The 15,818-nt window shown below is 45.8% G+C and overlaps 1 protein-coding gene across 1 annotated transcript in view; it reads left to right on the top strand.

Annotated features, from left to right (window-relative positions):
- LOC126237916 (serine proteinase stubble) overlaps positions 1-15,818 on the top strand; it is a 771,897-nt gene that overhangs the window by 255,083 nt on the left and 500,996 nt on the right. The gene's annotated exons all lie outside the window — the stretch shown is intronic.

Genomic DNA, 15,818 nt, shown 5'->3' with positions numbered 1-15,818 from the left:
AAGAAATCTTATTCAACAGTAGAAAATGTGACCGTTCGTAATGTAGGATACTCTGGAAATCATAAAAGTACAAAAATGGAAAAACACAGTATAAAAGTTTCGAAGCATACAGAGCACTAAAGTTATGATATTCACGTTCGCATTATCACTTTCATGAACAACGGTGAAACGCTGTTAATGATACAGCAGTCCTGAAATAAAAAAAAAGAATAAAAACAAAAAAATAATGAAATCGTTTGTTTACGATAGCTGTTCTTTAGATGTGATAAACTGTAGAGCTATTAATTTTGTCAAATGTTGACGCCGGATCTTGACTTCATGTTTAACTGCAGAGAAGCCTACTCTTTGCACAGGTGCAGAAAAAGAAACCCGGTTAAAGTAAACCGCAAGGAATGTATGCTTTCTTTGATGGAAGCGGTGTTCTCTCTCTCTCCGATGGCGTAAGTGAAGTTCCTTGGGTTGGATGTAAAAACTGAAGTTCTATGTTAAATATAATATGCGCCCCTTCTCTAAAGGCCTTTATCAAAACGTATGAACACACCTGTTACGCCCGCCGGTGTGCCCGTGCGGTTCTAGGCGCTTGAGTCTGGAACCGAGCGACCGCTACGGTCGCCGGTTCGAATCCTGCCTCGGGCAAGAATTTTGTGTGATGTCCTTAGGTTAGTTAAGTTTAAGTAGTTCTTAGTTCTAAGGGGCTGAGACCTCAGCTGTTAAGTCCCATAGTGCTCAGAGCCATTCGAACCACGCGTGTCACGAACATTGCCGCTATAATTACCAAAGCGAATTTTCAGTAGATACCTTTTCCTTTCACTACAGGAATTATAGTGATCTTTGAGCTGCGCACAAGGTTTTTTGGGTCACGTTAGATGATCTCCACAGCGATGAAACCATGTGAGAGATCATTTTACTTCAAACGAGAACTGAAATAATCTATACGCTGATTGCTGTCTTTCAGACTTGATTATAAAGAGCTGTAGAGAATCCCAGTTAAGCCGACCAGTATTTCTACATGCTTACTTCCAAAATGCTATTTGTTGTACTATTGTATTACGGAGAGGATCAGTCATCTATTTGAAGGTTGATCTCAACACTACAGTGCTTGTCCAGACGTAGCGTCATTCCACTGCTCTCCTCGGCTAAAATTTAACGCGAAACCTGAACGTGTTGCAGGTTTGAGCTTTCACTCACATGCAGCATTGTCGTAAGCGGCCGGCCGCTGTGACCGAGCGTTTCTAGGCGCTTCAGTATGGAACCGCGCGCCTGCTACGGTCGCAGGTTCGAATCATGCCTCTGGCATGGATGTGTGTGATGTCATTAGGTTAGTTAGGTTTAAGTAGTTTCTAATTCTAGGGGACTGATGACCTAAGATGTTGAGTCCCATAGTGCTTAGAGCCATTTGAACCATTTGTCGTGCCGCTGGATTCATCGAAGGTAAACTGCGGGTACATTTTCTTTTATTCTCCGTAGGTTTGCTTCATGATCCGTTTGTAACGTGTGAAAACAGGAATTACTAATCATTACCGTTGCAAACATTGCGGTTCGAATTCTAACAGAAATATTGCAATACATCGTGTATGTTACTAGAAAGGCCTCCGCGTTTGTTCGGATAGCGCCAGCTCTATCTCTACCAATGTTCTTCTCATTGAATGCAATGAGATGCCACTTCATCCGCTGTATGAACGTCTCGCCCATACGTACTGAGGGAAACGCTACCAGTTACTAACGACTCTCTTCTACACGAGGTCCGCGACTCAGTGAATGATACTACCACTTTAAGATTCAAATGGCTCTGAGCGCTATGGGACTTAACATCTGTGGTCATCAGTCCCCTAGAACTTAGAACTACTTAAACCTAACTAACCTAAGGACATCACACACATCCATGCTCGAGGCAGGATTCGAACCTGCGACCGTAGCAGTCACGCGGTTCCAGACTGAAGCGCCTTTAACCGCACGGCCACACCGGTTCAAATGGTTCAAATGGCTCTGAGCACTATGCGACTTAACTTCTGACGTCATCAGTCGCCTAGAACTTAGAACTAATTAAACCTAACTAACCTAAGGACATCACACACATCCATGCCCGAGGCAGGATTCGAACCTGCGACCGTAGCGGTCGCTCGGCTCCAGACTGTAGCGCCTAGAACCGCACGGCCACTCCGGCCGGCCCACTTTAAGAAACTTTACTCTTTAGCAGAGATGAACTTTGACATGCCTCTTCAAAAATCTTAAGCGCCTTTCAAGTAAGTTTTCCTTACACCATCACTATTCGTTAAGTCAGAACTCATTAATTAAACGTCGGTAGTTATTGGCTGATAGGATACCTGAACTGATAGGTAATATTAGTGACTCTGCTACCGCCGGTGGGAAAAGATGCATATTTTCCGACGAAAGGGCTCGTTACAAATAGGATAAACTCTCCTTTGAGGAATAGACAACGAGATGGTAGATTAGAAGACGTGGAACATGCAAAATACGTCCACGAAAAAAGAACAGCGATCATCCCAAATTCATACTCTTCATTTTCATTAACAAAAACTTTTCCGGGAACTGTAAGACTGGTATGAATATACCAGCTAGAAACACAGAAGTAACAATCATTTGCCGTCGCTGACAGAATTACAATGACATCGGCAAGCTTGAAAGTTTTTATTGCTACTCCCTGAACTTCAGTCCCATTTCTCAATTTCTCTCTAGTTTCCTTCACAGCTTGTTCAATGTACAGACTCAATAACATATGGGTTGGATACAACCCCGTCTATTACTGGAAACTGTGGGCGCGACTTACACACTCCCCATTAGGGTCAACACTTTTCTTGACCGAATGCACGCTCTGTGTAACGAATCCATCAGCGACATTTCAACCCTTATAAAGCGGTCCAAGACGACTGCTTGTGACGCAGTTGTGAAGTGGAAACGAGAAGCTACCCCCACAGCTATAGCAAGGCCAGAAAGACCTCATGTATTGGCGGACAGGGAGCGTCGAGCCTAACGGAGGGCCGTTATAAAAATGGCACGAAATCACTAGAATAAAGTGCTATCAGCAGTCCTGGTATCAAAATGACAGTGCGCATGGAGTTAAAAAGGATGAAATGCAACGGTCGAGCAGTTCTGCTTAAACCACACACTTCTGTACTAAGCGACGCTTGGAATCGTGCAAAGAGTGGCGCCACCTGAAACGAATGATTTGGAGAGACGAACACGTTATACCATGTGGTAATCTTATGGTAAGTTTGGAGCTTGGCTAATACCGAGTGAACGTTACCTGCCATCATACGTAGCGCCCACGATGGAGTGAAAAGGAGGTTGTATTACGGTATTGCGCTGTTTTTCGTGGTTAGGATGTGGTCCCCTTGTTGTGCGTGCCTACGGAGTATCGCCTCAGTTGTGCGACTGGACACATGATTTCCTGTCAGAAAGGTCACAGTTCGTAGTAATAGACGGAAAGTCATCGAGTAAAACAGAAGTAATGTCCGCCGTTCCACAAGGAAGTGTTACAGGCCCTCTATTGTTCCTGATCTATATTAACGACATAGGAGACAATCTGACTAGCCGTCTTAGATTGTTTGCAGATGATGCTGTGTCATTTACAGTGCTGTAAAGTCATCAGATGACCAAAACGACTTCAAAGTGATTTAGATAAGATATCTGTATGGTGCGAAAAGTGGCATTTGACCCTGAGTAAAGAAAATTGTGACGTTATTCACATGAATACTAAAATATATCAGCTAAATTTCGATTACGCGATGAGTCACACAAATCTGAAGGCTGTAAATTCAACTAAATACTTAGGAATTACAATTAAAAATAACCTAAATTGGAACGATCACAGAGATAATGTTGTGGGTAGAGCAAACCAAAGACTGCGATTCATTGCCAGAACACTTAGAAGGTGCAACAGGTCTACTAATGAGACTGCTTACACCACGCTTGTCCGCCCTATTCTGCAGTATTGCTGAGCGGTGTGGGATCCGCATCAGGTGGGACTGACGGATGACATCGAAAAAGTACAAAGAAGGGCAGCTCGTTTTGTATTATCGCGAAATAGGGGAGATAAAGTCACAGACATGATACGTGTATTGGATGATTCAGATGTGTGTGAAATCTTATGGGACTTAACTGCTAAGGTCATCAGTCCCTAAGCTTACACACTACTTAACCTAAATTATCCTAAGGACAAACACACACACCCATGCCCGAGGGAGGACTCGAAACTTCGCCGGGACCAGCCGCACAGTCCATTACGTGAATTGGAGTGGCAATCATTAAAACAAAGGCGTTTTTCGTTGCGACAAGATCTTCTCATGAAATTTCAATCACCAGTTTTCTCCTCCGATTGCGAAAACATTCTGTTGGCACCCACCTACATAGGGAGAAACGATCATCACGATAAAATAAGAGAAATCAGGGCCCGCGCAGAAAAATTTAAGTGCTCGTTTTCCCCGCGCGCCGTTCGAGAGTGGAACGGTAGAGAGACAGCTTGAAGGTGGTTCATTGAACCCTCTGCCAGGTACTTTATTGTGAATAGCATAGTAATCACGTAGATTTAGATAGATGTAGATGCTTAAGAAAATGCTAAATACTGAAGGACATGAACACATTTTACAGCATTGTGTTATACGCACAGTATAGGAACGTCGATGATGTATCAGCATGACGATACACCTTGTCTTAAAATATCATCTGTGAGGAAATTGGTTGTGGACAATAACATTCCTGAAATAGACTGGCCAGCTCAGAATCGCGACCTGAACCCACTGGAACTCATTTTGGGTTACTCAGAACGTCAACTTCACTTCACAATCCGGTGGCCAACATCACTATCTTCACTATCTTCTCTAGTTTCGGCTCTTGAGGAAGACTGGGATGCCATTCCTCCACAGCCATTCAGACACCTGATTGAAGAGTCTAGAGCAGAGTTCAAGCTGGCAACTAGGCAATTGATGCACCCCATATTAATGTTCACTAATATGCGTCCTGATATTTTAATCAGAGAGTTCACAAACTGTTTTAAATGTTTGACGCCTAAGTATTTGCGTTAATTTGGGATCTACATCATTGTTTATTTTAACTATATTGTGACTGTTTAATGAAAACGTCTTAATTTTACAACTGAATGTACGTGAGTGAGGTTGGTTGAATAGCTAACATCGGAAGCCCATATAAACAAAAAAACAATGAACAACACCTGTACGGCAGTTCATCCATAAAGGTAAATTATAATAACGTGTCAACAGCTTGCAAAGTGCTGATCCTAACTTTGCACACTGAAGCTAATCATTTGTTACTAATATGCGTAACAATAACGCAAGGAAGTTGTAGCACTTTTACAAATGGAAGACATTGTTCTAACATGGTGCTGAAGTGGTTTTTTGTTCTTTTAACTAGCTTACGAAGACGCTCATGACATATAACGTTGTAATGCCTTGTGAGATAGAGAAGAAGGAACAATTGCTAGCTCATGAGAGTGCACAATGGAAGAAAGAAGGCATTGTCCTCAGCGCAGTGGCGGAGGAGGCTGTCACGGTCTCAGCTTCCCCACCGGAGAGGAACGCGTGCTTGCTAGACAGGCAACATTCTGAAAGCATCTGTGTGCACCCGCAGGTTAAATTCTAAAGGAATTACTACTTTATTACGAACTCGCGACAGAAAAAGGATTCAATCGAGGAACTTCCTTGTTCGCAGTAAGTACTTGATTGTTTTCCAGATCAACCCTTGCCAGAACGTGCCATTCCAGATATTATTCTGAAAAAGGACCTCACACGAGACTAGTAGCTTCCCTTACAAATAAGGAGACTTGTTCCAGCTTGACCGTAAATGGCGGTAACGAATTGTGCGTAAAATTTTAAATTGGATGCTAATGAAGCTTTTATCTGTTAATGAAGACATACCAGACGCATTACTTAGTATTAAAATGTGATGACTTGCCTTACTTGCAGGGCAGTGTCGTCATCTGATATGATTACGACACAAGCGTTCGTATCAACTTGCAAATAAATTCATATTATAATAATAATCAGCGAAGCAACGACCAAAAATGACACGTCTTGAAATAAAAAAAAAAACACGCTGACAAGTCGAACCGTTAAAAGGCTCTTAGGAGATTTAAGACGACAGAAAATGTCTCCCATATGAGGACAAAGCGTGAAAGGAGATGGTAAATCCTTATTCTTTTGCCGTAATGGACATATTGCTGATAGAACGACAAGATGAGCTACGGTTACCCGCCGTTCAGATAAAGTAGCGACTTATGAGAAATGGGACGAGCAGAGTATTTAGCCTTCTAAAATGTGACTCTGCCGATGTCAGAACTCTAATCGCTCAGACCAAGCCGCGACGGACGAACTATTGGTGCCTTGCAACAAAAAACAAGATTGTAAATAATGCATCAAGGATATCATCGACTTTGCTGGAAAATCAACAGAGATTTCTTGTGTAGCTTCGGGCAGCTGAGACCTCGAGATTTTCATATCTCTACATGTCCACTTATTGCAGACATTTAATTGCCACGAAATGTAACGATTAATTACGTCCGACTGATAGAACAATGAAATTTATCCGTTAATGAAGCAACTCACTATCATCCAGAAATTAAAAAGTAGGAGACTGCAATGGACTGGACACGTGGCTAGAATGGAAAACAACAGAATCACCAAGAAAGCATTTGAAGGAACTCTCCAGGCGACAAGGCCATTGGGCCGACCCCGTACAAGGTGGAAAGATGACATAGAGAAGGACATCGCAGCATTAGGAATTTCCGCATGGAGGAGAGAGGCTGCGAGAGATAGAAGGCTGTTGAAGCTGATAGTTGATGCAGCGCGTGGTCTACAGTGCCTGTGATAGCTGAGAAGAGAGAGAGAGATAGTTACGGCCCACTGCGCTGCCGAGATTTGACGCGAGTTTGTAACGTGGCGCTTCAAAGTAGCCAAACGAGATTAAATTCCAGTCATACTTACTTTCTGGGGTAGCCAATTCCAAGCCTGATTGTGGAAGAAATTTTCATTCACAACATTTGTCCATCAAGTACAGATGAGGCGATGATTCACCAAACCCCATAGTCTCATGGAGACAGGGAATATCCCATTGTTGGTTGTTCACCTATGGGATAGAGACATCACGTGGTTAAAGTTTTCGTGCCGGAACCAGGTTTCACTCTCTCTATTTCTTTTCTCTGAATAGACGAGAGACGCCGTAAAGCAGCGTGCAATAAATCGAGAATTTGAGTCGGTCGGTAGGCGTGTCAGCGTGGCCTAGACGGTTTTAGAGAAGCGGAGCATCCGGGTTCGAATCCTGGTCCAGCAAGGATAGCTGCTACCAGATGAAGAAGTGCACTCGATCCCACTCCGTGCCTCTTCTTCCCTGGACCACCCTATTGCGGTGTGGTGTAGGCGGCAGGTGTTGAACCTAGTACTGCCGGCCCGGTAGGTCTCCGCCAGGAACCCTGGTCGTCGTCTTCCGTCCCACACTCAGGGAGTACAGCACCTGGTACTGCGCTGCTGCTGGTAGTTCATCAACCAATAGTCGTTGGCCTGACAAAGCATGAGGTTCGTCGGTGGAGTTCAGCTCTGCGGCACTCCACGTCTGGCTGGTACTGCGCTGGTTGATTTGAGACAAGACTTACTAAAACGAGATGGTCATGAAACGGAATGTCGTCGACGCGGACTCTATCGTTCCCATAGACCTGAACCGTTCTCCCCTACTTGGAGCTGGGGCTCCGGTATTTAAAGAGCTCTCCGTAGTTCTGTGACGTGCGGTTTACTAGCGATGACAGCATGTGGCCTCGTTATTCTGCTACCTTTGCTTTTATTCTCTCTTAGCACCTAGTTAAATTGGGCTATGAGTGTTTTCTCTAGTCGTGTCTATTGCTTATTGACGAGCGTGCGTATTTTTTTGCTTAGTCACTGTCCTTTTCTGTTTTCACGCTTCGTATGCTATCTCTCACTCAGCTACTGCAGAGTTGCACACTGTGCTTCCCTCTGTCTTGCATCACCGTGTTTCATGGTCCGCCGCTAATCGTGACGTAACCAGCCATGTTACGTCAAGGTGGTCGAACACCGTTAAAAATTTTATAACTTGGAACCCGTATTACTATGTGCCGTAATAGTATGTTAACGGAGCAGACACGGACGGGGTATCACCCTACCGAAGATATGGACTGCAAACGGGGAAATCCTCTGAGATGAGCGACTTTGACTTTGACTGCGCAGATCATGTGAACGAGTATGTCGAAAACGGAGAAGCTACTCAAATGTTCACGTGCTACAGACTAATATTAATTATAATCTTTTAATAGTCATACGACAACCGGTGATATATATATATATATATATATATATATATATATATATATATATATATATATATATATATAAAAGAGAATTTAAATAAAAAGAAATAAATCAGTTTATATTTGGAAATTTATTTTAACATTGATCATTGAAATTTCAGCATATTAAACTTGATTCATAACTAAACTGGTGCCTTATTTAGGATTGTGAAAATGTGAGATTGTAATCTTACGGAACACATCAAATATGGAGCCAAGATTGGGAGACTGCATACAACACTGCATTCATAAAATAACACACGAAGAACGTTGAAACATATGCAAGAGGAAATTAACCACAACCAACCGATTCAATTTTCACCCAAAGAAGTTACGTTCGTAGCACAAACCTGTCCGTCATGTAATTACCACACACTGGTATACTAAATTCATACTAACTCTCTGTGAAATCTTCCCGAAAAGAATAGCTGAGGGCTACTTTGATGATTACACCACATGCTTCACGTGGTCAACTTGGTTTACACAAAGAGTGTAACTCCACAATAATTTTGGTAATTAAAATAAATTAGATCGAAAAGCAATTTACAAAAGAAAAACCTCGAACTGGTTACTATCGTCTTACTATTAACCTGATGGGTCAAACAATTGTATAAGCACGTGGTACTGGTCTCACAAAGTACACCCCACGTGGGTGGAACATAAAGAAAAGTTGCTATATTGAAAGATATTGTCAAGACGAGACGTTATAATTTCACGCACATTCGCATTTAAGATTGATCAACTTAGTTAGAGTTACTGATCAACACGTGGTTCCACTTTACTCACAAAGTAGCGACAAAGCAACTACCGGAATATATTCTGAACTTCACACTCGAATTACACTGCGTTGCAATTTAAGATAACTTTAGATATTTTAGAGCTAAACCTGAAATAAAGGTGATTAAATTTTCAGTTAGGCTGATCTTAAGAAATCCATTGTCCTACGGACTTAGCAGACACGCGCTTAGCCGGAGATCTTACCACTTCAGACGCCCGCCGCGGACAGACTGCCCTGGTCCCTTCCTGAGGGTGGCTCACTAATATAAACGGAAGTGGCCAGAGAGGCCGCTTCCTATACCAACATGACAAGGGACGGACAGGAACATACTAAGAATGGAAACCTCTCTGCTTTTAGAAAGCGTAGCTACCTGTTCCGACGTTGGTCCTACTGTTCTCTAGCAGACAGGCTTGTCTGCTACCCTCAAGCATGCAACTAGAAATACATTTGCTCATTCATCCTCTCACACAGAAGGGAATGGGGATGACAGTATCTTATCATATACAGTATATAAAAGAAAGCGGATGAGATTGTGTGACATGAATTACATATAAACTGTGTTTTAAAGTGTAGCAGTGTGACAGATCGTTCTTGTTTATGTGTAAAAGTAACACGTTCCACTACTCAGTCTCCTCCCAGATAGTCAGAAACGCCACAGTAAATTTAGAAAAGGAATTTACGCCGTAAATGACAACAGATTTAAGAAATTAACATGAAAGGAATCCAACAGAGACCTTTCAACATGGAGCTCCGCATCACGTGATCACGTGTTGCCGCAACGACATCGTTAATTGCGATTGCAGTGGGCACGGGACCATCGCGAATCGGCCATCGATCGATGGAAACGTGTCAGCTACGCTAGGCCGATGATCGTTTCCACAAATGCCGTTATCGAGGTGAATGGCGGCTCGAAACGTAAAGCGCGCCAAGGATGCAGGCTGGTGGGAGCAGTACCATTCAGTGGGGGGACATCCTCCTGCGCTTGCTTGGGACCTGCTGACAACTACGAACCACCTACATCTTCATCCTTGATGTCGTCCCCGACGGCGATGTCATCTTTCAGCAGTATAATTGTCCGTGTCTCGGAGCCAGAACCGTAATACATTGGTTTTAGGAGCGTTATACTGAATTCACGTTGATGCCTCGGTGACCAAATTCGCCTGTAAATCCTGTGGAACCCATCTGGGTCGCTATCGGATGCCATCATCGAGTACACAAATCAGCGGCCCATTATTTACGTTAAGTACATGACCTGTGCATGGGCGTCTGATGCCACGCACCTCCACAAACCTACCAACAAACTGTCGGATCCCTAATAGCCAAAATCATTTCGATCCAAAGACGGACAAACAAGCTGTTGTACATACTCTACTGGCCATTAAAATTACTACATCAAAAAGAAATGCAGATGATAAACGGGTATTCTTTGGACAAATATATTATACTAGAACTGACATCTGATTACATTTTCACACAATTAGGGTGAATAGATAATGAGAAATCAGTATCCAGAACAACCACCTCTGGCCGTAATAACGGCCTTGATACGCCTGGCCATTGACTCAAACAGAGCTTGGATGGCGTGTACAGGTACAGCTGCCCATGCAGCTTCAACACGGTACCACAGTTTGTCATGAGTAGTGACTGGCGTATTGTGACGAACCAGTTGCTCGGCCACCATTGACCAGACGTTTTCAATTGGTGAGAGATCTGGAGAATGTGCTGGCCAGGGCACCAGTCGAACATTTTCTGTATCCAGAAACGCCCGTACAGGACCTGCAACACGCGGTCGTGCATTATCCAGCTGAAATGTAGGGTTTCGCAGGGATCGAATGAAGGGTAGAGCCACGGGTCGTAACACATCTGAAATGTAGCGTCCACTTTTGAAAGTGCCGTCAATGCGAACAAGAGGTGACCGAGACGTGTAACCAATGGTACCCCATACAATCACGCCGGGTGATACGCCAGTATAGCGATGACGAATACACGCTTCCAATGTGCGTTCACCACGACGTTGCCAAACACGGATGCGACCATCATCATGCTGTAAACAGAACCTGGATTCATCCGAAAAAATGACGTTTTGCCATTCGTGCACCCAGGTTCGTCGTTGAGTACACCATCGCAGGCGCTCCTGTCTGTGATGCAGCGTCAAGGGTAACCGCAGCCATGGTCTCCGAGCTGATAGTCCATGCTGCTGCAAACGTCGTCGAACTGTTCGTGTAGATGGTTGTTGTCTTGCAAATGTCCCCATCTGTTGACTCAGGGATCGAGACGTGGCTGCTCGATCCGTTACAGCCATGGGGATAAGATGCCTGTCATCTCGACTGCTAGTGATATGAGTCCTTTGGGATCCAGTACGGCGTTCCGTATTACCCTCCTGAACCCACCGATTCCATATTCTGCTATCAGTCATTGGATGTCGACCAACGCGAGCAGAAATGTCGCGATACGATAAACCGCAATGGCGATACACTACAATCCGACCTTTATCAAAGTCAGAAACGTAATGGTACGCATTTCTCCTCCTTACACGAGTCATGGCAACGACGTTTCACCAGGCAACGCCGGTCAACTGCTGTTTGTGTATGAGAAATCGGTTGGAAACTTTCCTCATGTCAGCACGTTGTAGGTGTCACACCTTGTGTTAATGCTCTGAAAAGCTAATCATTTGCATATCACAGCATCTTCTTCGTGTCGGATAAATTTCGCGTCTGTAGCACGTCATCTTCGTGGTGTAGCAATTTTAATGGCCAGTAGTGTAAATACACCGATTTCTACCATATGTATGGATGCAACAGTAGTAGCGACCCTGGGGAACGCGACACCGCATAGATTCCAACTTAACGACGACTGAGTGTACGCTACGATAAACGTTCTGAGTGAAACTAAAATTCTACGTCGGACTGAAACCGAACCAGGGGCACTGCTCACGAAAAGCAGAATCAGTGTCCAAGTTCCAGTCCGGCACACAGTTTTAATTTTCTACACGACGTTTAGTATATTCTATGTTGTTTGGGAACCTTAGGTTCGGTACCCATCACATCCGGGAGGCATGGCAAGATACAATGGGCCGTCAGATCGAGGGCGGGCCCTTGCCTTGTCAGCTGTAGTTGTTAGCGGATAAACACCTGGTGCGGCTATAGCGAGTGTGTTTGCACAATGCGGCAGGAAACTCCCGTTACAACAGGACCGGGTAATTAGCGAATTAAGTGCAGCGCGTGCCGGCCGGCGGGCGCAGGACGAGGTCAGCGCGCGAGCAGCGGTCGCCGGGCAGCCAGGCGGCGCAGCCCAACCTGCTGGGGGGGCCGCCCGCCTCCCGGCTGTACCGTAACGCCCGCAAAAAGGGAATTAGTCCGCCCGGCTCGCACCGCTCTTGAGGGTCGTTTTGCCTCGGGGTGATGAGCGAACGCGTTTTGTCTTTCGTCTGCGGCCCTGGATGACGTCCTCTGGGGTGGCGTTCCGTGGCATGTTGACGGGTATAGAGAGGCAAAGAATGAGTAGGCTGTAAGGTTGGGAAGGAAATCAGCCGAGTGCTCTCCAAAAGAAGCGTACTGTTATTTGTCTTAAATCATTTAGTAAAACGAGTGCAAACTGAACCGTGAATTTACTTTCAAATCCTTTTCCTAAGAATTTACCTTATTTACTAGCGACTCATCAAGAACATTAACACATTTAATCACACTATATGAGCGTGGAGGTAGTTGCCAGTGGGTAACTGATGAAAACAAATTAAATTTCTTTCAACAAATGGAAATTTTATTCCTAAAAGCCCCCTTCTTTTTAAACAGATTTAAAATTACAATCAGAAAGCACCCTCTAAATATCAAGTTACAATTTATTCAGAGGCAGAAAAAACCAATTTTGACAGTATGAGCTTTCGGGCTGAGAACCTTGCCACTCCCTTTTGACACGGCCGTAGTCACGACCGCTCACAACAACCTCTGAAAGACTACACTGGTGTTAATCTGAAACACTCCAGATTACTTTAAACTAAAAATTTTAACTACTCACACAAGCACATGAACTATGCACCCCGTAGGAGGGATGGAAATGGTACAAAACGCTTACATTAAAAAAATTAACTTACCACCGAAGGTGCAACTTAATTTAAAAAAAAAACTCTTATGGTGGAAGGGTGGCAACTTTAGATGCTAAAATCACCATTTAAATAAAAACCCGTGAAATCCAGTCTTACATAATATATACAAACATGCTCTACATTACACATATACCGCCTCTCAAGATGATAGGCAAGATAAAAACATATTTCAGGAATTCGCCCGTTACACTTAAAGGAATAAATTCGTTAACACCGAATCCGACAAACATGACAGAGGCAGCTATTAACGTACGGCAGACCGACAGACAGTAACTACCTAACAAATGCGGACGAGAGACAGACGAGCAAGCTGGGGACGAGAGACTGACCAAGAAAACAACTAGAATTTAACAAGTAAATGAAACAACATACCACCAATCACTTAACTTCTAACTGCGATGTCTGACGAAGACCTGGCGCAGCACCCACAAATCGCTCTCCCGAACCGTCCGCTGCCAGCCGCTGCAACGGACGCAGGAAGGCGCGCCGATCTCCCGTCTCACGGCGTCGCAGCTCGCACCGGTCAGCCCGATGTCGTGGGTTGACTCCTGTTGCTCTCGTGTCGGCCGCGAAGCCACTACCCCTCGCTATACGGCACGGGCCACTTCACTGACGTGGCGATCTCACATGCGCCGACGCCTGAGACGGACAAGTCATCTTGTGTCCCAGTCCGCGACCGACCAACCGATCGATCCAACCGCCAATGACCATTGCCTGAACAAACTCAAGCAGACTGGCGGCCTAACACATACTAGCACTCCGGACGACAGACGGACACTGACTGCCCCACACTGACCCGGCTGACCAACTGACCAGACTCCCCTTAGCGAGCTCATAGCGCCCTTAAATTCACGTGAGCAGGCTACCTTTCCCACCAGAGGGAGACACCAAAGCTGCGATTGCCACAGCGGCGCCACCGCCAGAAACGGAGGGCAACTGCTTCACACTACGCGCTGCGGCGCGCTCTTCAAAACAGCAAATTTTACCACCGCTCACAAACCTTAATATAACTGGCGAGAGCGGGATCTGAACGCCCATTGTCACGAATATAAATCCAGTGCCTTACCACTGCGCCACCTCGTTCGTTAACTGAAAGACAAGTGTGGAAATCTTCTTCCTCTCGTGTTGGCGAAAGGTACAGCGATGTCAACTGTTCAATACTCACAAAACACGTTCTTCCTACACTCCTGGAAATTGAAATAAGAACACCGTGAATTCATTGTCCCAGGAAGGAGAAACTTTATTGACACATTCCTGGGGTCAGATACATCACATGATCACACTGACAGAACCACAGGCACATAGACACAGGCAACAGAGCATGCACAATGTCGGCACTAGTACAGTGTATATCCACCTTTCGCAGCAATGCAGGCTGCTATTCTCCCATGGAGACGATCGTAGAGATGCTGGATGTAGTCCTGCGGAACGGCTTGCCATGCCATTTCCACCTGGCGCCTCAGTTGGACCAGCGTTCGTGCTGGACGTGCAGACCGCGTGAGACGACGCTTCATCCAGTCCCAAACATGCTCAATGAGGGACAGATCCGGAGATCTTGCTGGCCAGGGTAGTTGACTTACACCTTCTAGAGCACGTTGGGTGGCACGGGATACATGCGGACGTGCATTGTCCTGTTGGAACAGCAAGTTCCCTTGCCGGTCTAGGAATGGTAGAACGATGGGTTCGATGACGGTTTGGATGTACCGTGCACTATTCAGTGTCCCCTCGACGATCACCAGTGGTGTACGGCCAGTGTAGGAGATCGCTCCCCACACCATGATGCCGGGTGTTGGCCCTGTGTGCCTCGGTCGTATGCAGTCCTGATTGTGGCGCTCACCTGCACGGCGCCAAACACGCCTACGACCATCATTGGCACCAAGGCAGAAGCGACTCTCATCGCTGAAGACGACACGTCTCCATTCGTCCCTCCATTCACGCCTGTCGCGACACCACTGGAGGCGGGCTGCACGATGTTGGGGCGTGAGCGGAAGACGGCCTAACGGTGTGCGGGACCGTAGCCCAGCTTCATGGAGACGGTTGCGAATGGTCCTCGCCGATACCCCAGGAGCAACAGTGTCCCTAATTTGCTGGGAAGTGGCGGTGCGGTCCCCTACGGCACTGCGTCGGATCCTACGGTCTTGGCGTGCATCCGTGCGTCGCTGCGGTCCGGTCCCAGGTCGACGGGCACGTGCACCTTCCGCCGACCACTGGCGACAACATCGATGTACTGTGGAGACCTCACGCCCCACGTGTTGAGCAATTCGGCGGTACGTCCACCCGGCCTCCCGCATGCCCACTATACGCCCACGCTCAAAGTCCGTCAACTGCACATACGGTCCACGTCCACGCTGTCGCGGCATGCTACCAGTGTTAAAGACTGCGATGGAGCTCTGTATGCCACGGCAAACTGGCTGACACTGACGGCGGCGGTGCACAAATGCTGCGCAGCTAGCGCCATTCGACGGCTAACACCGCGGTTCCTGGTGTGTCCGCTGTGCCGTGCGTGTGATCATTGCTTGTACAGCCCTCTCGCAGTGTCCGGAGCAAGTATGGTGGGACTGACACACCGGTGTCAATGTGTTCTTTTTTCCATTTCCAGGAGTGTATTTTGT

This window comes from Schistocerca nitens, chromosome 1, assembly GCF_023898315.1.
Source record: "Schistocerca nitens isolate TAMUIC-IGC-003100 chromosome 1, iqSchNite1.1, whole genome shotgun sequence".
Lineage (NCBI taxonomy): Eukaryota > Metazoa > Arthropoda > Insecta > Orthoptera > Acrididae > Schistocerca > Schistocerca nitens.
The sequence above is the reverse complement of the archived record's forward strand: the minus strand, read 5'-3'. Positions and strand labels throughout refer to the sequence as shown.